This window comes from Balaenoptera physalus (assembly GCF_965194825.1).
Source record: "Balaenoptera physalus genome assembly, chromosome: 12".
Taxonomy (NCBI): Eukaryota; Metazoa; Chordata; class Mammalia; order Artiodactyla; family Balaenopteridae; genus Balaenoptera; species Balaenoptera physalus.
In genome coordinates this window covers 38,317,149-38,343,468 of record NC_138897.1, presented here as the reverse complement: position 1 = coordinate 38,343,468, position 26,320 = coordinate 38,317,149, and positions in this window count along the sequence as shown.

Sequence of the window (26,320 nt, the reverse complement as noted above, 5' to 3'; positions counted from 1 at the left end):
AAAATTATTAATTTTAAGGGATATTATTAATTTAAGGGATATTATTTTAGGGATAGAACTGACTATTCTTGCTAAACAGTAAAGAAGCTCTTCAAACTGAATTTTGACAACTTTGTTCTCATCAAGGGAGTTGTGAAACAACTAGGAACTGGAATGACCAAGGATAGTATTGACCTAAAATCTCAAAAATATAATTCTTGCTACAGAAGGTTTAAGATAAAGTACTCTGCCAGTTCAAAAGAGATGCAGATGAAAGAGGAATCAGTCAGTCAGTTAAGATCCAAAGATTAAAAAAAAAAAAAAAAAAAAAAAACCTGCTCAAAATGAGCCCTGACTATCCCTTAAATTTCCTGACCTAAGTTGTTAGAAGCACAAAAGAAGACAGCCTTTCTTATTTTTTTTTTTTCCATCTTTGTTATAGACTTTCTTTGTTTGGCAAGACCAGAAATGACATGGGTCAAGGAAGAGAAGGGATCTCTAAGCCTTCTCACTCTCTTATATTTTAATATAAAAAATATAACTATGAATATAAGGAGACACTACTGAATTTCCAGCTGAACAGATCAGAGAGTGATTCATGGAAGAGCTAGATTTGTATTAGTTCTTGACCTAGGAATATAATTTAGACATCTGGATATAGAGGAAACTGACCCTGCAGGAGCACACAAGAATATTCTTAAAGTCAAGTTAGCTGGAAATTGAGTTGCATAGACAGTGAATCACTAAGTAGTTTCATTTGGAAAAAAGACAAATGAGAGCAAACTGAATTCCTTTGTCATGAAAACGAGTTTGACAGCCGGATTGATTAATCCATTTGTGGAATCCCAGTCAAACTGTGAATGTTGTGATCAGTTGATTCTTTACAATTAAATAAATGAATCTTTCATTTCCCATGGCTGAACACATTAAGAAAATGAAATTTGTTTTGCATTTCCTGTATTGACGTTTGTTACTCCCTGTGACATTTCATGACTCAATGTGCACAGCATATTAGAGGGAAGAAGCTCCTTAGAAACCACTAATAAAGATTGCACTTAATAGGAAATTTAAAAGGCACAGGTATAAAAATGAAGGATTTTCTGTACAGAGAGTGAGGTCTGAATCAGCAACACTGCCACTATTCCAGCGTAGTAAGCATGAGGCAGGCAAAGGAGTTAGACATACAAAAGAGGGTCAGTAGCATGTGGATGAAGTATAGCTTGAACTGGATCAGGACAGTGAAATGCAGAAGAACTGAGGATTAATACAGAACACCTCTGTCCAATGTTCATATAGCCATATATAAAATGTACCTAAGTGAACAGAAGAATAAAATGTATGTAGTCCTTTTCCTAGAGGTGTTATTACTTTTACCATGTTTTTGTTTTTTGTCCTGTAACTAAATTCCTTAACTAAATAACTCCTCCAGGTATTTTACATATATATATATATATATATATATATATATATATATATATATATATATATATATATATATATATATATATATATATATATATATATATAGACACACACTCAATAGCCTGATATGTTGTTCATATGTTCAAAATCATTAGAGAGCTTGGTTAGAGGATGTTTGGCTATTATAAATTTACACTCAGGTAAATTAGTCTTTGATATCTGATCTTCCTCAATGATAGTCTGAAGTCAACAGGAGCATGGAAGGGTTTGCCATTTAGTGTAAATTACCAGCGTGGCAGGCTTTAGGGCCATGACAAACAGGCCTCTTATTTTTGAATTATCAGTCTAAGAATGAGCTACATCAGATGGGAGGATGATAATGTAAGTCAGGACAGAAAATACAAGTACAGGAAGTGTATATGTGCTCTAGCTAATGGGCCTGGGCAGAATGCAAACTAAGGAATATTCCAGTTTGCCCAAGGAGTCCTGGATTATGCCTGACTTGTCTTGGTTGTTTATTAATACATCCTTTATATCCTGAAAAATGTCTGATTTGGATGATAAATTATGTGGTCATCTTAATAAGAGAAAAATCAAGAGAGAAATACTTTATTTGGGGGATTGCTCAATCAGCTGGAACAAACCTAAAGTACTCAAAACATTCTGATAGGAGAACCCTTCTCCCAAGTTACCCTCTAGCCCTTCACTTTCCTCTCCATTTTACCTCAAGACACAGCTATACCCCAAAGCATAGGAAAGGAAATGAGAAAGTCAGAGAATCCTGCCCACCTTGGGAGCTTAGAAATCTCAGAGCAACTCTGCTCTTGTTAAAGCTTCATTGGTTTTTCCACTTAACTTTATAATTCTTCTGATTTCCCACAGCTCTACTTCCTATCTGTGTTCCAGCCAGTTGCACAGCTGGGGAGAAATTAAAATAGAGATTGCTACAGCAATACTAAAAACTAGGAACACTAATTAGATGCTCTGTGATATAGACCATGGCTTTCAGGCCAAAAAGAACTATACTGCACATCTCCCTGCTTCAGAAAGTATAGGGGTGGGGAGGAGAATACCAGATGATGTGGCATTCTTTGACTGAAAGGTGGTAAGGAAACTGAAAAAAGGACATGCAGAGGGACAGAATGACATGGGACTTTGGATTTAATAGCCTGAAAACTGTATACCCCAGTGGAGAGAACATTTGCAGAATCAATTTGGTTGAATACAAAAGGAAAAATCACACCGAAGCTCCATCCCAGTTGAACTGCATTCCAATGTGTTCCTAAAAAGGAGTTTTCTTAGGTTTTGGCCTATGTATACACAAGAAGGAAAGAATCAATATCTGCTTCTCACTTATATCTACACGATAGAGAAGCATTTCTTAGCAGTTCTAAGTTTGTTTTTTTTTTAATTAAAACAATTCATGTACAAGATGTAAAAAACTGAATCATATTTCAAGACCGATACCAAAAAATACAAGTTTCCTATCATACTCCCAATACTTTATCCTTTTGCATAAATTTTCAGCCAGTTCCTCTAAATTAACCTCAAGCCTCATCCTCTTTTAGTTAATAAAAGAGTTCTTACAATTTTATTAAATACAAAATTATATATGTATATATACATGTTATACATATATATTGCATCAATAATGTATAAGAGATAATAAAGGCCACCACCCAGCTTAAGATATAAAATATTACTCATACTATTGACATTTCCTATATATCTCTCCCTGAAAACAAGGCTCTTCTTCCTGAGGTAAACTTTACCCTGCATTTTTTATCATCCCTTTCTTTTCTTTATGGTTTTATGCTCCCACTTTTTTTCAGTACATTATAGCTCCACTTCTCAGGTTTTCCAGGAACCCTCAGAGTAAATTGCATTATTTTTCATTGTGTTTCTCTGCAGACACCTAGTCTGTAGTTTCCTGTTCACTTTGTTTCTTCCAAAAATATGTTGTAATCTCATCTTTATCCTCTTGTCTTTGTGAGTATAGTTATAGTCTTTTAATATCATTTTAGTCTTTCAATATAGTTTTAATATGGTTTGAAAAAGAGAAAATAGACATATGTTAACAGTCTTATCATGTTTATCTGTAAGCTATGATACATCATATATAATTACCAAAAGCCTTATTCTTTATTATGATATTGATTCATGACAAAGAGAGTCCAAGAATCAGTGATTAAAAGGAGAAGATATTTTATGGAATAGTGAGTCATCTAAGTGTTATCTAAAAGTGGGTGATATACACAGACACAGTGGGTACTTTGGAAATATGAGAGGACATTATCAAAGTATGGGAGGCATTTGTAGAGGAGCCAGTGCTAGTTTGACTACCATAGCCCTCTGATTCTGGCTTATCAGGGACAAGAATGTTTAAAAAGACATCAGGGGTCCCACATTTGGTTAAGACCATTTGCTTCTTATGGAATCACCAAGACGTGCCATGGAAGGGCCTTGTTATCTTTGTAAACAACAACTTTAAAGGCTTGGGATATTCCCCAGAGAGTCTCCTTTCCCCTAAAGCATCAAACACTTCCAAATTTAGTTGTGATTCCCAATGCTGTATATAAAAATATTTTAATTATTATCTCTATAAATAAAAGTTTAAAAGAAGTGTCGGAAAGAGTGGTATTTAAAAAATAAAGTGCTAAAGAATAACAATAGAGACCAGATAATATCTAGAGTCCTTCCAGCTACACTGTTCCAGGCTGAACGCAGACATCATGCTTTCCTTTTCTTCCAAAAGGAATTCTGTCACTCTAGACTTGAAAAGAAAGGGTCACAAGTTTGCTGAACAGGATTTCCTTGCAAACTACATGCTTTACATTCCTGAAATTTCTTAAATCACAAGAAAAAAAGTCTTGTAGAGGAGTAAAGACAAAAATCAATAACAGCGGTATTATACATTTTAAAAATATGTAGTAAATAAAATTTCTAGAGGTTATCAACTTTCAAAAGAAACCATATAAATAAATGATATTTAGTCTAGTACATGATCCTTCTTATGAAGCATGTTCTTTCTTATCCAAGATGCAGACTCCCTTACAAGTTCTGTGTTATATAGGCTTGATCAGTTTTTAGTTTTTCAGCAATCTCTTACTATTTGAAGCTAAATATATTTTGAATTTTCATTGTCCTTTTAATTTTTTTTTTAATTTTAATGAGATATATATGTAAACATATAGCCTCTTAACTGAATTTCTCAGTACATTATTAGGTCCTTGATCTCCAGCCCATCCCATGAGTCAGTGCTTTCTCCATGTTCTATCAAAAAAGCCTTTTTAGAGCAGAACTGGCTCATAGGTGGATAGAGAAATAATTGTTGTCACTTTCTTTGGTTTAAAAAGACTGATATAGGGCTTCCCTGGTGGCACAATGGTCAAGAATCTGCCTGCCAATGCAGAGGACACGGGTTTGAGCCCTGGTCCAGGAAGATCCCACATGTCGCTGAGCAACTAAACCCGTGCACCACAACTACTGAACCTGTGCTCTAGAGTCCGTGAGACACAACTACTGAAGCCCGCGTGCCAAGAGCCCATGCTCCGCAACAAGAGAATCCACCGCAATGAGAAGCCCACTCACCACAATGAAGAGTAGCTCCTGCTCGCCGCAACTAGAGAAAGCTGGCACACAGCAATGAAGACCCAACATAGCCAAAAATAATAAATAAACTAAAATAAATAAATTTATAAAAAATTAAAAGACTGATATAAAACTCTGTACATGTTTTTTTTTCTAATACTGATACTGAGTTTTCAATTTTAGTGAATAAATATAAAAATCATATTATCTCAAATCCACTCTTAGCAAAACCATTACTGAGGAATTGTCCTAATTACCAGCAACACTGCCAATTGAGATGTTGCTAAGGATTGTGCAAACAGTTGTCATTATAAAAGAATTGACCCCACTCTTTCCTGCCCTGCTATTAGAATCATGCAGAAATGTTTGAGAGCTTACATCGACTAGACAGGAATGACTTAGTAGTATACCAACAGTATACTAGTAAGTGTAGAACAATAGCTTAAATGCAGGTGGTATTCTGAATACCTTTGTGAACTAGGTACATAATACATCTAAACTGTTTTATAAATACATTTTTCATTATTTTATTCCATTTAGTGTAAAATTGTAATATAGATGCTTTTGGGGGAGAGAACTTTGCCTTTGTCAGATATAAGTGAAGTCTATCCTTCCCTGTTTCTATTATCTTCATTAACTTAAAGATGTTGTCCTTCTCCTAAACTTTATTCTTTCAAAAATATAATTCATTTACATTCATCACCTCTCACACCATCTACAACATATTTTCCTTTCTCTGTATAGCAGAATTAGGTCACAATAAGTGAGAAAGCAATAGGAATTATTCTGCTTAATAATACAGATGTTATTGGGCATATCAAAGCATTTGACATCAGGCAACCTATTATATGTGGAACTCCAGGAAGCCATGAGGTCAGACTATTGTCCCATGTTAGATATGAAGAGGCTAATGTAGGTCACATGATGTCATATCTTAACACATTTCTGAGGAAGTCAGATAAGCAGTGATCAAATTATTGGAAAAATAGTTGAGGATGATAGTTCAAGCTGTTTCAAAATAGAGACCAGAAGAGTTGTATCCACAGATTGAAATTGTTCAGTTCTACTATTCCTACTTCAGCCAAAAATGACTGCTGCTGAAACCCAAAGTGCATGCAAAAGGGTAGAAGATAGCGTGTGTAAGGATTCAGATAAAAACTGTTGATAGATAGATTAATAGGAAAACAAATACAGGAAGATACCAGGTTGATGTGAAAGCAGGAAGCCAGTTGGCCATAGTGGCATTGACCATGATTGCACATAAAGAACAGTGGCTTTATTACAAACTAACATTTCTTTGATGTTGAAGTTACCCCAAAACTTTTTCCAGTTAAGTTTTAAAGAGGGTACTGTCAGGTTAAGGCTTGAACACAAGGGTCACAAAATCTTTCCACTTCTCACTTTGTATGATTTCATGGTTTTCCCATGTGAAAGAACAAGTCAATGCAAGAGCAGAGTCTAAGATTACTATTCTCTGGTTATATGCCTGAGTCTGAGATGTTCTGATGTAATTGGTCTGGTTTAGCCTGCTCCTTATGATGTTGTTGGGGAGGAAGAAATTTTTTTCTACCTTTCTAGGTTCTTCTGGCTGGTCTAAAAATTAAATTGACCTGAGACAGATTAACAAAAGAAAATCAAACACGGGTTTAATAACATGTATACATGGAATAGAGCCAGGAAAACTGAGTAACCCACCAAATGGCTGAAACACTCACCTTAAATACCATCTTCAGCTAAAGACAAAAGAGAATGTTGGCAGTAGTGATTTGAAATTTCCAAGGGGAGGAGGGAAATTCACATGGAGATGGAAAAACAAAAGTTTCCTGGGCCATACGGAGACAATGAAACACAGAGAGGACTCTAATCTTTAGTTACCCCCACCACACCTAGGTAATATTTTTGCAGATATCTCTGGTTATAGCTCTATTCTGGGAAAAGGCACTTTATCTAGATTCTTTAGGCGGCTGAGGAATCTTTGTTTCTTAAAATGTAATTAGCTTGAATTAATTCTCATGCCAAGAGACACATTTTGGGATGGCAAATTTTGTTCCACTACCATGGTTTTAAATTTTTGTTTATTCAACTGAGATTTAATTATTATACCATAAAACTCAGCATTTTAAAGTGTACAATTCAGGGTTTTTTTAGTATATTTACAAAGTTGTGCAACCATTGCCACTAAGTCCAGAACATTTTCATCACTGAATAAAGAAATTTCAAAACCATTAGCAGTTATGCCTTATCCCTGCTCCCCCTATATCTTGGCAACCACTAATCAACTTTCTGTCTCTATGGATTTGCTTATTTTGGATAATTCATATAACCTGTATAATATTTGCTTATGGTTTTTATGCACTCCTTGATATTTGGGAGACATCTACCCACACCCCACATTCCTGTTAGAGGACAATAATGACTAAAAGAAATAGGTCACATCCCCAGTAATCCAGCCAACCCTGGCTCAATATCCCAGGAATAAGAGCAGACCATTAAATAAGTTTTGGTTATTTCTCTATGTGTCCCCCTTTTGCTGTCATTCTGCTGAATTTTTTTAGCATCTCTTTTTTTTATTAAGGTATAGTTGATGTACAACATTATATAATTTTCAGGTGTAAACAGTGATTCACAATTTTTAAAGGTTATATTTCATTTAGAGTTATTATAAATATTGGCTATATTCCCTGTGTTGTATAATATATCCTTTTAGCTTATTTATTTTATACATAGTAGTTTGTACCTCTTAGTTCCCTACCCGTGTTGTGCACTTTCCCCCTTCCGTCTCCCTACTGGTAACCACTAGGTTTTTTTTCTCTTTATCTGTGAGCCTGTTTCTTGTTATAGTCACCAGTTTTTATTTTTTTAGATTCCACATAAAAGTGGTATCTTACAGTATTTGTCTTTCTCTGTCTGACATATTTCACTTAGCCTAATACCCTCCAAGTTCATCTATGTTATAGCAAATGGGAAAATTTCAATCTTTTTTATGACTGAGTAGTATTTTATTGTATATATATATACACAACACCTTTTTTTTTTTAAACATCTTTATTGAAGTATAATTGCTTTACAATGGTGTGTTAGTTTCTGCTTTATAACAAAGTGAATCAGTTATACATATACCTATGTTCCCATATCTCTTCCCTCTTGCATCTCCCTCCCTCCTACCCTCCCTATCCCACCCCTCTAGGTGGTCACAAGGCACCGAGCTGATCTCCCTGTGCTATGCGGCTGCTTCCCACTAGCTATTTTACATTTTGTAGTGTATATATGTCCATGACACTCTCTCACCCTGTCACATCTCACCCCTCCCCCTCCCCATATCCTCAAGTCCATTCTCTAGTAGGTCTGTGTCTTTATTCCCATCTTGCCACTAGGTTCTTCATGACCTCTTTTTTTTTCTCCTTAGATTCCATATATATGTGTTAGCATACTGTATTTGATTTTCTCTTTCTGACTTATTTCACTCTGTATGACAGACTCTAACTCCATCCACCTCATTACAAATACCTTCATTTCATTTCTTTTTATGGCTGAGTAATATTCCATTGTATATATGTGCCACCTCTTCTTTATCCATTCATCTGATGATGGACACTTAGGTTGCTTCCATGTCCTGGCTATTGTAAATAGAGCTGCAATGAACATTTTGGTACATGACTCTTTTTGAATTAAGGTTTTCTCAGGGTATATGCCGAGTAGTGGGATTGCTGGGTCGTATGGTAGTTCTATTTGTAGTTTTTTAAGGAACCTCCATACTGTTCTCCGTAGTGACTGTATCAATTTACATTCCCACCAACAGTGCAAGAGTGTTCCCTTTTCTCCACACCCTCTCCAGCATTTATTGTTTCTAGATTTTTTTGATGATGGCCATTCTGACCGGTGTGAGATGATACCTCATTGTAGTTTTGATTTGCATTTCTCTAATGATTAATGATGTTGAGCATTCTTTCATGTGTCTGTTGGCAATCTATATATCTTCTTTGGAGAAATGTCTATTTAGGTCTTCTGCCCATTTTTGGATTGGGTTGTTTGTTTTTTTGTTATTGAGCTGCATGAGCTGCTTGTAAATCTTGGAGATTAATCCTTTGTCAGTTGCTTCATTTGCAAATATTTTCTCCCATTCTGAGGGTTGTCTTTTGGTCTTGTTTATGGTTTCCTTTGCTGTGCAAAAGCTTTGAAGTTTCATTAGGTCCCATTTGTTTATTTGTGTTCTTATTTCCATTTCTCTAGGAGCTGGGTCAAAAAGGATCTTGCTGTGATTTATGTCATAGAGTGTTCTGCCTATGTTTTCCTCTAAGAGTTTGATAGTGTCTGGCCTTACACTTAGATCTTTAATCCATTTTGAGTTTATTTTTGTGTATGGTGTCAGGGAGTGTTCTAATTTCATACTTTTACAGATACCTGTCCAATTTTCCCAGCACCACTTATTGAAGAGGCTATCTTTTCTCCACTGTATATGCTTGCCTCCTTTATCGAAGATAAGGTGACCATATGTGCGTGGGTTTATCTCTGGGCTTTCTATCCTGTTCCATTGATCTATATTTCTGTTTTTGTGCCAGTACCAAACTGTCTTGATTACTGTAGCTTTGTAATATAGTCTGAAGTCAGGGAGCCTGATTCCTCCAGCTCCATTTTTCGTTCTCAAGATTTCTTTGGCTATTCGGGGTCTTTTGTGTTTCCATACAAATTGTGAAATTTTTTGTTCTAGTTCTGTGAAAAATGCCAGTGGTAGTTTAATAGGGATTGCATTGAATCTGTAGATTGTTTTGGGTAGTAGAGTCATTTTCACAATGTTGATTCTTCCAATCCAAGAACATGGTATATCTCTCCATCTATTTGTATCATCTTTAATTTCTTTCATCAGTGTCCTATAATTTTCTGAATACAGGTCTTTTGTCTCCTTAGGTAGGTTTATTCCTAGATATACTATTCTTTTTGTTGCAATGGTAAACGGGAGTGTTTTCTTAATTTCACTTTCAGATTTTTCATCATTAGTATATAGGAATGCAAGAGATTTCTGTGCATTAATTTTGTATCCTGCTACTTTACTAAATTCATTGATTAGCTATAGTAGTTTTCTGGTAACATCTTTAGTATTCTCTATGTATAGTATCATGTCATCTGCAAACAGTGGCAACTTTACTTCTTCTTTTCCAATTTGGTTTCCTTTTATTTCTTTTTCTTCTCTGATTGTTGTGGCTAAAACTTCCAGAGCTATGTTGAATAATAGTGGTGAGAGTGGGCAACCTTTTCTTGTTCCTGATCTTAGTGGAAATGGTTTCAGTTTTTCACCATTGAGGACAATGTTGGCTGTGGGTTTGTCATATATGGTCTTTATTATGTTGAGGAAAGTTCCCTCTATGCCTACTTTCTGCAGGGCTTTTATCATAAATGGGTGTTGAATTTTGTCAAAAGTTTCTCTGCATTTATTGAGATGATCATATGGTTTTTCTCCTTCAATTTGTTAATATGATGTATCACGTTGATTGATTTGTGTATATTGAAGAATCCTTGCATTCCTGGAATAAACCCCACTTGATCATGGTGTATAATCCTTTTAATGTGCTGTTGGATTCTGTTTGCTAGTATTTTGTTGAGGATTTTTGCATCTATGTTCATCAGTGATATTGGCCTTTAGTTTTCTTTCTTTGTGGCATCTTTGTCTGGTTTTGGTATCAGGATGATGGTGGCCTCATAGAATGAGTTGGGGAGTGTTCCTCCCTCTGCAATATTTTGGAAGAGTTTGAGAAGGATAGGTGTTAGCTCTTCTCTAAATGTTAGGTAGAATTCGCCTGTGAAGCCGTCTGGTCCTGGGCTTTTGTTTGTTGGAAGATATTTAATCAATTACAGTTTCAATTTCAGTGCTTGTGATTGGTCTGTTCATATTTTCTATTTCTTCCTGGTTCAGTCTCGGCAGGTTGTGCATTTCTAAGAATCTGTCCATTTCTTCCAGGTTGTCCATTTTACTGGCATAGAGTTGCTTGTAGTAATCTCTCATGATCATTTGTATTTCTGCAGTGTCAGTGGTTACTTCTCCTTTTTCATTTCTTATTCTATTGATTTGAGTCTTCTCCCTTTTTCTCTTGTTGAGTCTGGTTAATGTTTTATCAATTTTGTTTATCTTCTCGAAGAACCAGCTTTTAGTTTCATTGATTTTTGCTATTGTTTCCTTTATTCCTTTTTCATTTATTTCTGATCTGATCTTTATGATTTCTTTCCTTCTGCTAGCTTTGGGGTTTTTTTGTTCTTCTTTCTCTAATTGCTTTAGGTGCAAGGTTAGGTTGTTTATTCGAGATGTTTCCTGTTTCTTGAGGTAGGCTTGTATTGCTATAAACTTCCCCTTAGAACTGCTTTTGCTGCATCCCATAGGTTTTGGGTCATCGTGTCTCCATTGTCCTTTGTGTCTAGGTATTTTTTTATTTCCCCTTTGATTTCTTCAGTGATCACTTCGTTATTAAGTAGTGTATTGTGTAGCCTCCATGTGTTTGTATTTTTTATGGATCTTTTCCTGTAATTGATATCTAGTCTCATAGCGTTGTGGTCAGAAAAGATACTTGATACGATTTCAATTTTCTTAAATTTACCAAGGCTTGATTTGTGAGCCAAGATATGATCTATCCTGGAGAATGTTCCATGAGCACTTGAGAAAAATGTGTATTCTGTTGTTGTTGGATGGAATGTCCTATAAATATCAATTAAGCTTATCTTGTTTAATGTATCATTTAAAGCTTGTGTTTCCTTATTTATTTTCATTTTGGATGATCTATCCATTGGTGAAAGTGTGTGTTAAAGTCCCCTACTATGATTGTGTTACTTTCAGTTTCCCCTTTTTTGGTTGTTAGTATTTGCCTTATGTTTTGCGGTGCTCCTATTTTGGGTGCATAAATATTTACAATTGTTATATCTTCTTCTTGGATCAATCCCTGGATCATTATGTAGTTTCCTCCTTTGTCTTTGTAATAGTCTTTATTTAAAGTCTATTTTGTCTGATATGAGAATCGCTACTCCGGCTTCCTTTTGATTTCCATTTGCATGGAATATCTTTTTCCATCCCCTCACTTTCAGTCTGTCTGTGTCTCTAGGTCTAAAGTGGGTCTCTTGTAGACAGCATATATATGGTTCTTGTTTTTGTATCCATTCTGCCAGTCTGTGTCTTTTGATGGGAGCATTTAATCCATTTACATTTAAGGGAATTATCGATATGTATGTTCCTATTCCCATTTTCTTAAATGTTTTGAGTTTGTTACTGTAGGTGTTTTCCTTCTCTTTTGTTTCTTGCCCAGAGAAGTTCCTTTAGCATTTGTTGTAAAGCTGGTTTGGTGGTGCTGAACTCTCTCAGCTTTTGCTTGTCTGTAAAGGTTTTAATTTCTCCATCACATCTGAATGAGATCCTTGCTGCGTAGAGTAATCTTGGTTGTAGGTTTTTCTCCTTCATCACTTTAAGTATATCCTGCCACTCCCTTCTGCCTTTCAGTGTTTCTGCTGAAAGATCAGCTGTTAACCTTATGGGGATTCCCTTGTGTGTTATTTGTTTTTTTTCCCTTGCTGCTTTTAATATGTTTTCTTTGTATTTAATTTTTGATAGTTTGATTAATATGTGTCTTAGTGTGTTTCTCCTTGGAATTATCCTGTATGGGACTCTCTGTGCTTCCAGGACTTGATTAACTATTTCCTTTCCCATATTAGGGTAGTTTTCAACTATAATCGCTTTAAATATTTTCTCAGTCCCTTTCTTTTTCTCTTCTTCTTCTGGGACCCCTATAAATCGAATGTTGGTGCGTTTAATGTTGTCCCAGAGGTCTCTGAGACTGTCCTCAGTTCTTTTCATTCTTTTTTCTTTATTCTGCTCTGTGATAGTTATTTCCACCATTTTATCTTCCAGGTCACTTATCCGTTCTTCTGTCTCAGTTATCCTGCTATTGATCCTGTCTAGAGTATTTTTAATTTCATTTATTTATTATGTTTTTCATCGTTGCTTGGTTCCATTTTAGTACTTCTACGTCCTTGTTGAATGTTTCTTGCATTTTGTCTATTCTGTTTCCAAGGTTTTGGATCATCTTTACTATCATTATTCTGAATTCTTTTTCAGGTAGACTGCCTATTTCCTCTTCATTTGTTAGTTCTGGTTTGTTTTGACCCTGCTCCTTCACCTGCTGTGTGTTTTTTTGTCTTCTCATTTTGCTTATCTTACTGTGTTTGGGGTCTCCTTTTCACAGGCTGCAGGTTCGTAGTTCCCGTTGTTTTTGGTATCTTTCCTCAGTGGCTAAGGTTGGTTCAGTGGGTTGTGTAGGCTTCCTGGTGGAGGGGCTAGTGCCTGTGTTCTGGTGGATGAGGTTGGATCTTCTCTTTCTGGTGGGCACGTCCAAGTCTGGTGGTGTATTTTGGGGTGTCTGTGGCCTTATTATGATTTTAGGCAGCCTCTCTTCTAATGGATGGGGCTGTGTTCCTGTCTTGCTAGTTGTTTGGCATAGGGTGTCCAGCACTGTAGCTTGCTGGTCGTTGAGTGAAGCTGGGTGTTGATGTTGCGATGGAGATCTCTGAGAGATTTTTGCCGTTTGGTATTACGTGGAGCTGGGAGGTCTCTTGTGGCCCAGTGTTCTGAAGGTGGCGCTCCCACCTCAGAGGCACAGCCCTGATGCCTGGCTGGAGCACCAAGAGCCTTTCATCCACACAGCTCAGAATAAAAGGGAGAAAAAATAGAAAGAAAGAAAGAAAGTGGATAAAATAAAATAAAATAAAGCTATTATAATAAGAAATATGAAAAAAATTATTAAGAATAAATTTATTAAAATTTTTTTTTAATTTTTAAAAATATATTTATTAATTTTTTATAAAAAAATAAAAAATTAAGAAAAAAATTTATTAAGAAAATTTTTTTAAATTTTTTAAAATAAAAAATATGAAAAAACTTATTAAAAAAATTTTTATAGAAAATAAAGAAAAAATTATTAAGTAAACATTTATTAGGAAAAAAAATTTTTTTAAGTAAAAAAAACAAAAAAAAACAAAAAAAACCTGGACAGACCTAATCCTAGGAGTAATGGTGAAAGCAAAGCTATACAGACAAAATCTCACCCAGAAGCATACACATATACACTCACAAAAAAAAGAAAAGGGGAATAATTAATATATCCTGCTCCCAAAGTCCACCTCCTGAATTTGGGATGATTCGTTGTCTATTCAGGTATTCAACAGATGCAGGCACATCAAGTTGTTTGTGGAGCTTTAATCCGCTGCTTCTGAGGCTGCTGGGAGAGATTTCCCTTTCTCTTCTTTGTTCGTACAGCTCCCAGGGTTCAGCTTTGGATTTGGACCCGCCTCTGCGTGTAGGTCGCCTGAGGGCGTCTGTTCCCTGCCCAGGCAGAACGGGGTTAAAGGAGCAGCTGCTTCGGGCGCTCTTGCTCACTCAGGCCGGGGGGAGAGAGGGGTACGGATGCGGGGCAAGCCTGCGGTGGCAGAGGCCGGCGGGATGTTGCAGCAGCCTGAGGCACGCCATGTGTTCTCCCGGGGAAGTTGTCCCTGGATCACGGGAGCCTGGTCGTGGTGGGCTGCACCGGCTCCCGGGAGGGGCGGTGTGGAGAGTGACCTGTGCTCGCACACAGGCTTCTTGGTGGTGGCAGCAGCAGCCTTAGTGTCTCGTGCCTGTCTCTGGGGTCCGCGCTGATAACCGCGGCTTGTGCCTGTCTCTGGGGTCCACGCTGATAGCCGCGGCTAGTGCCTGTCTCTGGAGTTCATTTAGGCGGTGCTCTGAACTCCCTCTCCTTGCGCGCCGTGAAACAAAGAGGCAAGAAAAAGTCTCTTGCCTCTTCAGCAGCTGCAGACTTTTTCCTGAGCTCCCTCCTGGCTAGCTCTGGTGCGCTAACCTCTTCAGGCTGTGTTCACGCCGTCAACCCCAGTCCTCTCCCTGCGATCCGACTGAAGCCTGATCCTCAGCTCCCAGCCCTGCTCACCCTGGCAGGTGAGCAGACAAGCCTCTCGGGCTGGTGAGTGCTACTCGGCACTGATCCTCCATGCAGGAATCTCTCCACTTTGCCCTCCGCACCCCTGTGGCTGCACTCTCCTCCGTGGCTCCAAAGCTTCCACCCTCTGCCACCCGCAGTCTCTGCCCACGAAGGGGCTTCCTAGTGTGTGGAAACCTTTCCTCCTTCACAGTTCCCTCCCACTGGTGCAGGTCCCGTCCCTATTCTTTTGTCTCTGTTATTTCTTTTTTCTTTTGCCCTACCCAAGTACGTGGGGATTTTCTTGCCTTTTGGGAGGTCTGATGTCTTCTGCCAGCGTTCAGTGGGTGTTCTGTAGGAGCAGTTCCACGTGTAGATGTATTTCTACTGTATCTGTGGGAAGGAAGGTGATCTCCACGTCTTACTCTTCCGCCATCTTGCCCAGACCTCCCCTACACCACATCTTCTTTATCCATTTATCTGTTGATAGACACTTAGGTTGCTTCCATATCTTGGCAATTGTAAATGATGCTGCTATGAACATTGGGTTGCATGTATCTTTTTGAATTCATTTTTTTCAGCTAAATACCCAGGAGTAGATTTGCTGCATCATATGGTAATTCTAATTTTAGTTTTTTGAGAAACCTCCATACTGTTTTCCATAGTGGTTGCACGAATTTACATTCCCACCAACAGTGTACGAGGTTTCCCTTTTCTCAAAACCCTTGCCAGTACTTGTTATTTGTGGTCTTTTTATGATAGCCATTCTCAAAAGTGTGGTGTAATGTCTCATTTTGATTTTAATTTGCATTTCTTTGATCTGCTGAATTTTTGATCATTTAGGCATCATGATAGGCACTTATAACCTCCACAGACTATTCAGGCTTTGTGGCATAAGATGAAGGTTAGAGATAAATGAAACATGTACTGAAATTTGATTTCCTCTCTGCTCCATTTCATTGGTTTGAGACATTGTAAATCTAATCACAGATTGATCTTATTAAGGCTAATGACCTTCTGATTAACAAGAGAAATGCATCTGTGGTCAAATTGCCTGCTTTAATTATTCCAAGGAAATGCACCATCAACAGAGAGCAGGCAGCAGTCTCTTGGATAAAAGTTTGCCTGCACATGGTGCTATCTTGATTATTACTCTCTTGGTACCTAGCAGAGGAAATATAACCAAAAAGTTCAGAGGTACACAACTTCTCACTACTGAGGCAGTATGAGGCAGAGGTGAAAGGTTTGATCCTGATATGTGTCATGAATTGCAGTGGAATCCTGGTGTCACAGAAGACAGCTAAGAGAGGAGATGTGAGCAATCTGGTTAGGAGTTTGTTTGGCAAGAAGTCAAGTGGAGACTGTTGTAAATCAGAGAAACCAGATCTTAGCCCAGGGAGTAAAAATCTAGAGGACAAAATGTTTACTGTTAATTCATTCAAAGAATATTTGGTGTCTGGGCTGTCCTGTGGCCAGGGACTTTTAGGGACCATAAAATATCTGATCTGGCCTCATGCTGGTTAATTGGCATCAGTTAATACATGGAATAATTTTAAATGATACATACATTAAATTTTTTATATTCGTTTAAAACATACAAATATATATTTATCTTTCAATCTTTGACGATGAGCCAACACACCCATTTTTAAAAATAAGTCTGCCAAATGGAGTTATATTTTTGCATAAAACATCCATAATGCATAGTGCATACTTTGAAGCTTTGATATCTTTAAAGTGGAGCAAGAATTTAAAATTCTTGTGAATTTATGAGTTCAGAATTGTAGATTTTTAATGCCAAATTTTAAACCATCTTGCCCACCCCTATTTCAGTGACAATTTGAGAGGTATAGGAGCTGAGACTCATCATTAGCATACCATTTTGAAACTCTCAAATTAGTTTAAATGTTGACTCTCTTCTCACAATATTTTATCAGTTCATGTGACATACTTACATTATATAATTACAAAATTATGTAAAACTGGTATAAACCTATTGAGGAGACAATATCACCAACTCTTGATAAGCATATTGGGGAGACCTGAAGTGCAGATGAAATAGAGAGTAATCTGGATGCCAGGATCAATCATAAGATTTAGAAAGGGAGTAGGGTCCCCTGGTTAACCAGATGGGTGAGTTAAAGAGAAGGCTGGTTAAGATTTCCTACTGTAACAGGTAACACGAACAGAGTGAGGTATTGTGTCACAAACTTTGGAAGCCAGAGACTGTATATTTTTACAGGGCAAAAAAAAAAAAAAAAAAAAAAGAAGGTTTATAAAAAGGAGTTTCTTATAAAGACTTTAAGAGTGGCAATTTGGAAATGTTGCAGCTTTATAAACTTAGATCTATGTTTCTGTTTTTTAATGTAATTTTGCAAGAGCACTCCAGCAATTCTCATTTATTGGTCTATATAGGGCTGAGGGTCTGGATCTGTAATGTTGAAAAAAAATAGAATATTATTTGACTGAAGTATTTAGCCTTCCAGGGTCTACACATGAAGTTAAAAACTAGAAATGATCTTTTAGCTGGTTGTAGGTACTGGGATAAGTATAATATCATTTCAATTAGCATAGAAATATTAGCAAGCCAAGAGTGAATTAATATGACAGTCCATATTTACAGTACCTAAATAAATGATGAGTGCTTTTCATGAAAATTAAGGGAAAATACTTTTATAATAAAATATTCTTACAAAATAACAATATCTAATTTGACAATGAAAAATACTAAAATGTCAGACCATGACTAGATGCTAACAATAATTCCAGGTATGTAACTCTAGAATATTTCCCCAAATCTTATTGCTATATCTGAAATGACTCTGTAGTGTGCCACTTCTCTTCATCAACCCAAACAAGGCTATCATCCTTTGCCTGGAATTCTGTAAAGGCCACTTAATGATGTTCCTACAGTTTATTCTGTCTCCTTACAGTTCGCTATACTACTCCAAGGTGAACACTTAAAAATACAACTGTGATATTTTTACTCTTCATCAACCACTTCCCCTTAATGCTAGAATTAAATTCAGAATGATTAACCTGGTTAGTCAGGTTATTATAATCAGACTGAATCTTTAGTCCCATCTCTTCACATAGCCCCCAACATGTTCCCTGAGAAGTACTGGACATCTCTTAGTTTGCACACCTACCATCCTCTTCCCTGATACAGGCATCCCCACGTGCCAATTCCCATGCCTGGAATCGTTTTTATTTTTTCCCCCATCTGCTTCATGAACTCAAATTCATGGAACTTACAGCCTTCACTAACCTCAACCCTCCACATTAGGGCAGGTTCCCTTTGTACAGTTGCAGTTGTTCGTTTAGTCTAGTTTAGTTTAGTTTGTAGTTTTTCATCTGTCTTCCGCATGAGACCAGTCCATGAGGGAAGAGTCGATCTCTGCTTTGCTCAGCCACTTCCTTGTGTCCAGTTTCATGTGTAAGCATCATAGCCTCTTAATCAAACTTTGCTAAATAAATCAGTTATTTTATTGTTTACAAGATAATTTGGGGTCTTACTGTTTGACTTTTTAATTGCTAGGGTTAAAAACTGTAGAAAATTTGTCAATATTAAGACATAGTAACTTTAAGATAACAAATAAAATACTTTCATAAGACAAAAATTTTTTAAAGTAAACCCCATTTTTGGTTTAAAGGATGAAAATAAATAAACACACACACACATATCTATGTATATTTCTGAATGACATGTTAAGTATGACAAGAATTACACCATTGCTCTTAAACCTTACAATTGAACAGTTGTGGATTTTACTCTAAATCCTAAACAAACACTAAATTTAAAATGACAGCTTTGTGGACTATTGAAAATTTTTATATATCAGTCTACTCTCTGGGATTTACATGTTAAGAGGTGTTCATTCTATTTTGAAGGAAACAGAGTTGAATGCTCAAGCTAGATTGTTGCTATTCTCCTAATAGACTATAGGGACCTGTAATTTGTCAGACTTAGATCACTACCCTCTATTTAACAGTGAAAAAAACTCTTACGTTAATAAAAGTTCATAATTTACTTACACTATGAACCATTGCTTAGAGATTTACTTGTTGCAAAGGGAATCAATAGCCTGGTGAAGACATTACTGCCTATGAAATATAACTGAGTCATTTATCTAATGCCTACATAAATTTCTGTAATAATGACTAGGGAAATTATTATGCATAATAATAATGCCTTTGATGAAGCCATCAGCTAGTTCCTCTTCTCTAAAGTAAATTTAGCCAAAGTAAATTTCCAAGAAAAAAATGAATGAGACTATATACTCTACCAAACAGGTAATGAAATAAAAGGATATTTTTAAAAAATGAATGATACAAATAAAAGTAATCAGAGAGTTCTTTTCTATAGATTAATTGGAATGTCTCAAGCCCTGTTCAAGTTTTGCTCTTCTGTAGATTTACAAGGACACAGAATCTTCATGAAAGTTCACTGTTCTGAGGATCACCTCAGAAAGAAATTTAAGAATTGTCATGGAAGTCTATATTACTTAACATCATGAACAAACTTACATGGACAAAAATCCTAGAAGGCATCTACAGTTCAGGACATATACAGCAAATTCTTTGAGTTGTTGCCAACATTTTCAGTAGTATTCATAAGTGATCATTAGTCCAAGCTGAAGGTTAACATCAGCTGTATAACATTAATAGACTGTAATGGTATTTCCCAACTATATTTTCTTGCCAGATCCTATAGCAATGGTATAGGCTAGCACATATTCACCAAGATTATTTACAGTTTGCTATTACCAGCATATATGTTGACTAGTATGTTTATTTTTCAGAGAAAATATTGCTCATCATTGCCTCAGGATAGGAGGAAAATATTTGTGTTATTCAACACGTTATAATTTATAATTTGCATATGTTTGCAAAATGTTATAATTTGCATATTTTTAATCACCTTTCCTCTAAAGTTTTTTACCATCTAGGATTACCTGTTGGTTGGGTTTTTTGTTTATTATTTATGCTTTTGAAATTTCTCCGTGCATCTTAAAGAGTCTGATTTGTTGTATTCCAGATGTGGTACCATGTGATGGTTATTCATGGGATGAACAGGTAATATAGTTTTGGGGATCATTTTAAAAGTTATTTGGTTTTTAATGATTATACATAAAAGAATAAAAAAATTGAAAGCATAAATGCTATAGTCACTATATACCGAGCTAGTATTTATTCCAATCCTCTACTATACAAGCAATTCAGGAATTTCAGTTTTTCTTGAATTGACTCAAATTCTATGTTGTTTTTCTTCTCTCAAAGATGCATAAGTGTTTGGTTAGAAGTATTATTAAAGTTGTTACCAGTTACTCCAGAAATGGAGTTTTGGAAATTTCTGAATAGTAAGCCTGGCCAATTTATTGCTGGACCTATCAACTCAAGTTTAAGACAGAAATGCTGAATCCCTGATACAATTACATGCATATTGAGAGTTCTCATCAGGATCTAGCTGAAGCTATTCAAGACTCAGGCTTACTCTAATACTACCCCAACCTCACCTCTGACCTATGCTAACTGGCTCTCAATTGTTACCTGTTTCTCTTATCTACAAGATCAATGTAGGAGCAGACATGGCACCTATGACCAAGTCAAGACAACATTTGTGGCATTATCACAGTCTGTTGTGAAGATGTGGGACCCCGTGAGTGACTTGACCCCACAGTTAAATTTTATAAGTATCTCCCTGGAGACACCAGTTGGATTGCTCTTTAGGCTACATTTCCTATGGTCTCACGAGGGTCAGAAAGTGAAAGAAGGAATAATTCTTCCTTAACTATCACATCTACTAAAATGGAATCATCTGATATTTTGATACCAATTAGTATAAGAGTCTCCCCAAATGGTATTTCTAATGGTTAATTTTACGTTTCAAATTGACTGGGCTAAGGGATGCCAAGATACCTGGTATGACATTAATTCTGGGTATATCTTTTTTTTTTTTTAAATTGATTCCTCATTTTTATTTATTTATTTATTTATTTTGGCTGTGTTGGGTCTTCGTTTCTGTGCGAGGGCTTTCTCTAGCTGTGGCAAGCAGGGGCCACTCTTCATCGTGGTGTGCGGGCCTCTCACTATCACAGCCTTTCTTGTTGCGGAGCACAGGCTCCAGACGCGCAGGTGCAGTAATTGTGGCTCACGGGCCTAGTTGCTCCACCGCATGTGGGATCTTTCCAGACCACGGTTTGAACCCATGTCCCCTGCATTGTCAGGCAGATTGTCAACCACTGCGCCACCAGGGAAGCCCTTCTGGGTATATCTTTGAAGGTGTTTCTGGGAGACATTAGTATTTGAATTGGTAAACTGAATAAAGCAAATGGACCAATCTGGGTGGGCATAATTCAACTCCTTGAGGGTCCAGATAAGACAAAAAGGTGGAAAAGGGGTGAGTTTACTTTCTGCTTGGGCTGAGACATCCATCTTCTCCTGCCTTCAGACATTGGAGCCCTTGGTTCTTGGGCTTTTGGACTTAGATCAGGATTTACATCATCACGTCCCCCAGTTCTCAAGGCTTTGGACTTTAACTTACACCATAGGCTTTCCTGATTCTCCAGCTTGCAGACAGCAGATTGTGGGTTTTCTTGGCCTCCATAACTGTGTGAGCCAATTACTATAATAAATCTCCTTCTTATACTTATCTATATCTGTGTCTATATCTATATATCTATATAGGAAAAGGAAAATATCACTTTGCATTTTATTGCAAATGGGCTTTCCTGAATTATAGTAGAAAAAAAAATAACAAAGAGAGTGGGAAACTCATTTAAAATGGTTTTTAAAACTATTTTTATCCTTTGAGGACTCAGTTTATGAGTCATTAAAATATTACTGATAAAAATGTATTTTGAGCTTCCATTAGATAAGCTATTTCAGCTTTCATTTGAAACATGAATTAATTCAGGATGAGAGAATATTTTTGGATAATAAGCTTGGAAAACCCAGGGTTGTCAGAGTATCTCACAGAAGTATTATATTTAGTGAAAGTATGTTTATCTGAAGAGCCTTTGGGAGTCAAACAGCTTTGCTGCAAAGTTGAAAGCAGGGTGCAAAATTTTTGATGTAGGAGCCTGGTAGGAAAAACATGTCTTTTGATTTCTTAGTGATACTAAAGACACTTGTTACCCTAGTGGGTGGACTCATTTAGTTTCAGACTGTCCTTCTAACATAGACCCCCTATATCTTTCAGTAATCTCTGATTTAGATGTTATTTTCATTTGCATTAAAAAGAATTTAAAACTCAGAGCATGTTTAGCAATACAGATACATTTAGTCTCCAAGGTATCTGTATTAAATGGCTCCTCATCAAATTCTATTGATTAGAAGAAGGCACTTAATGGCTCTGGAGCAATATAATTTCTAAGTCTTTGGTCACAGTCTGTCTCCAGTTGGTCACTGAAGTCAACATTAGCATGCAAGTAGTTGGTCCAAAGAATAACCCAAATTTCTTGAATGAGAGCATTTCAGCAGCTCTGCAGCCTAATTGCAAAATTGATTTCTAATGGAGAATTGATTTGTAACTCCGTCTGTTCCTGAATTTCAAGTAAAATGAAACACACTTATCTTCCAGGGCCTTTGAAGATTCTTAGGTATAAGAACAGGTTGAATAGAAAATAAAGACCAGGAATTTTGAACCAAAAAGGAAAAAGCTGGATTTCTTTCTTTTCCAGTTGATTGAAAAAGCTATGTTATTAAGAAACACCTACAATATACCTAGCAAAAAAACTAAACATAGACAGTCACATAAAAAGACAAGACATATTCACTCACTTAAAGGCTTTTCAATCTTGTAAAGGAGACTAACTGACCTATTTAAATTTTGATATATTAGCTATATAGTATATAAGGAATACTGGTATTTCACAATTGATTTTCTACTGCATTATGGTTATCATACTCAGGAATCATAGATCATTCCAATCAAATTCATGTCAATTTCTGATTAAAGTTTTTACCCCTTATTATCATATATGTTCCCAACCTGCCAAAATGGTCTTTAAAGTGTAGAAATATGATCTAGCAAGAAACAGCAAGCTTTTTCCTTTAAGGCTGGATTAAGTTTCAAGAACTCAGTTTTCCATTTCCTTTCCTCTGATTCCTATCTTGACCCTTCACAACTATCTGGATATACAAGATGTTCCAAACACACTCAGAATCTTTCTCACCTTAAGATTATTCCCTACAAAAGAACATAGAAAAAAAGTTTTAACATCATGATATTGTTATATTCCTGAAGAAAAAAATATACAAATCAAAGTTTAGCATCAAAATGTCCTATTCCAAGAACGTCTATCATGAGAAACATTGCCCAGTTGTTTTTCTTTTGAGAGACTCAGACATTGGAAGTTATGTGTATAAATATACCTCCTCAGTGAAATTAACAGTTTGTTGGGAGAAGTCCTCTTGCATTACTCTTCTCTAGTTATCATTTTGTCTTAGCAAAAATAATTGATTTTTATTCTTTAAGTTAATTGAGAGCTACTTTTATGGCATATTAGTGACATTTCCTCTTAATAAGCCATGTACATCTTGCCTCCACTGCCTAAACTGCAAATTTCTAAGAGGCAGACAACATTTTTCAAATTTGTTTGAATCTGTCATAGCTAGTAGCACAGGTGAGAGAGCATAATCAGTGTTCAAAACTTTATAATTTACTGTTGAATGAATGAAATAGTTTTGAGAATAATATAATAGAGTAGAAAATGTTTAAATAACATTTAATCTAAGCTCTTTATTTTAAAAATGGGAAGAAAGTGAATCACAGAGATGGTAACTATTTTGTCTAATTCTACATATCCCATTTATGTCAGATGTGAGAAAAATACAGGTCATATGCCCAAATGTATCATTCACTTTTATTGTGTAATTATCCTTAACTGGGTTCCTCCTTCATGATATAGCTAGATAAGAATTACAGAAAGTGAAGTGTTCAAAATTGCAGAATAGGAAGACCCTGGGTTCACCTTCTCCCATAGACACCCTAAAATTAAACTATTTACAGAGCAACAACCTATGAAAACAACCTGAAGATTGGCAGAAGTATTTTCTATAATGAAAGACAAAGAAGGAATCACAACAAGATGGGTAGGAGGGGTAGGAGATAAGGTAGAGTTACAACCAATACCTCAGGGTCAGCAACCCACAGAAGGGAAGAATATCACAATTGTAAAAGTCCTCTCCAATACGTAAGGCTCCTTGGGGTTATATTGAGCTCTCCAACCTGGGGATCCTGCACCAGGAAGACAAGCCTCCAGAATCTCTGGCTTTGAAAACAAGTGAGACTTTTGTTTGGGAGAGCTGAAGAGCTATGGGAAACAGAGACTGCCCTTAAAGGGTGCACACAAAATCTCACACACTCCAAGTTCCAATGCAGATGCAGTAGTTTGAAAGGAATCTGGGTCAGACTCACTTACTGATTATAAACAACCTCCCAGAGAGGCATGAAGAAAATGTTATGCCTTCTGGAGCTGAACAAACTGGGACGTTTTTGGGTGCTTGTTTTACTGTGATAAAGCTGGAACTGGCAAATGCCATTTTGGAATCCTCCCTCTAGCCTATTAGTGACAGGGACCTGACCCCACTATCCAGTAAGCCAACACCAGTCCCAAGACCCTTCAGGCCATGAAGATAGTGGTATGAGGACCATCAGGCTGGCATGAGTCCCACACCCCTTGGGCCATGCAACCAACTACAAGAAAAGCCTGCTCTGTTCCAGAGTCAATACACAAGGCACAGACTCATACCTGATCAGGCCAGGAGCTAGACCCAACTACCAGGGTACCTATAGTAGTCAGCCCTACCACAACAGAAGGGCACATGTGGACCACATTGGGGCACCACTAGAACATATATTTCTGGTGACCTGAGGGGAGCATGCTGCTGAGCCCCATAGGATGTCTCCTATATAAAGCCACTTTTCCAAGATAAGAAAGTGTAACTTGCCTACCTAACACATAGAAATAAACACAGAGAATTAACTAAAATGAAGAGACAGAGAAATATATTCCAAATAGAGGAGCAAGACATAACCTCAGAAAAAGAACTAAATGAACTGGAGATAAACAATTTACCTGATGAAGAGTTCAAGGTAATGACCATAAACATGGTCAACAAACTCAGGAGAAGAATGGATGAACACAGTGAGAATTTCAACAAACTATTATTATATAACATAAAGAAGAACCAAACTGAACTGAAAAGTACAATAAATGAAATAAGAAATACACTAGGAGGAATCAACAGTAGATTAGATGATACAGAGAAATAGATCAGGGAACTGGAAGACAGAGTTCTATGTGGCTTTTATTCTTGGGTAGAAATCACCTAAGCTAAACAAAAAAAAAAAAAAAAAGAGAGAGAGAGAATTTTTAAATATGAAGATATTTTAAGAGACTTTTGGTGCAACATCAAGCATACTAACATTCACATTATATGGGTACCAGAAGGAGAAGAAAGAGGCAGAGAACTTACTTGAAGAAATAATAGCTGAAAAATTCCTAATCTAGGAAAGAAAAGAGACGTCTAAATCCAGAAATCACAGAGTGTCTGAAAAAATCTTGAAACCCCAAAGGTTCACAGTAAGACACATTAAAATCGAAATGGCAAAAATTAAAGATAAAGAGAGAATCTTAACAGCAGCAAGAGAAAAGCACCTAGTTATGTCAAAGGGAACTCCCATAAAAGTGCCAGCTGTCTTTTCAGCAGAAAATTTGCCGACCAGAAGGGAGTGGCAACATATTTAAAATGATGGAAGGAAAAAATTTACAAACAAGAATACTTTAACCATCAATGTTATTATTCAGACTTAAAAGAGTTACAAATAGTTTTACAGAAAAGCAAAAGCTAAAAGAGTTCAGTACCGCTTTATAACATCTGGTTATAAAGCTAATAGGAAGGTTAAACATAGTAAGATCATCTATATGCATAACAAGAAGTTAAGGGATACAGGTATCAAAAATATGTAAAAGATGATATTAAAATATTAAATGTCAGGGTGAGTGTAAAAATGTAGGGTATTTAGAATGCATTCAAACTTAAGAGATCATTAACTTAATCATATATATGACATATATATATATATATATATATATATGATTTATACATAAACCTCATGATAATCACAAACCAAAAACCTATAATAAAACACGAAAAACAAAAAAAGAGAAAAAAATCCTAACATAACATTAAAGATAGAAATCAAATCACAATGGAAGAGAGAAAAAGAAAAAAAGAATAAAAAAGAACTGCAAAAACAACCAGAACACGATTAACAAAATAGCAATAAATACATATTTATCAATAATTACTTTAAATGTGAAAGGACTAAAAGCTCCATTCAAAAGACGTAGGGTGGTTGAAAAGATACAAAAACAAGATAT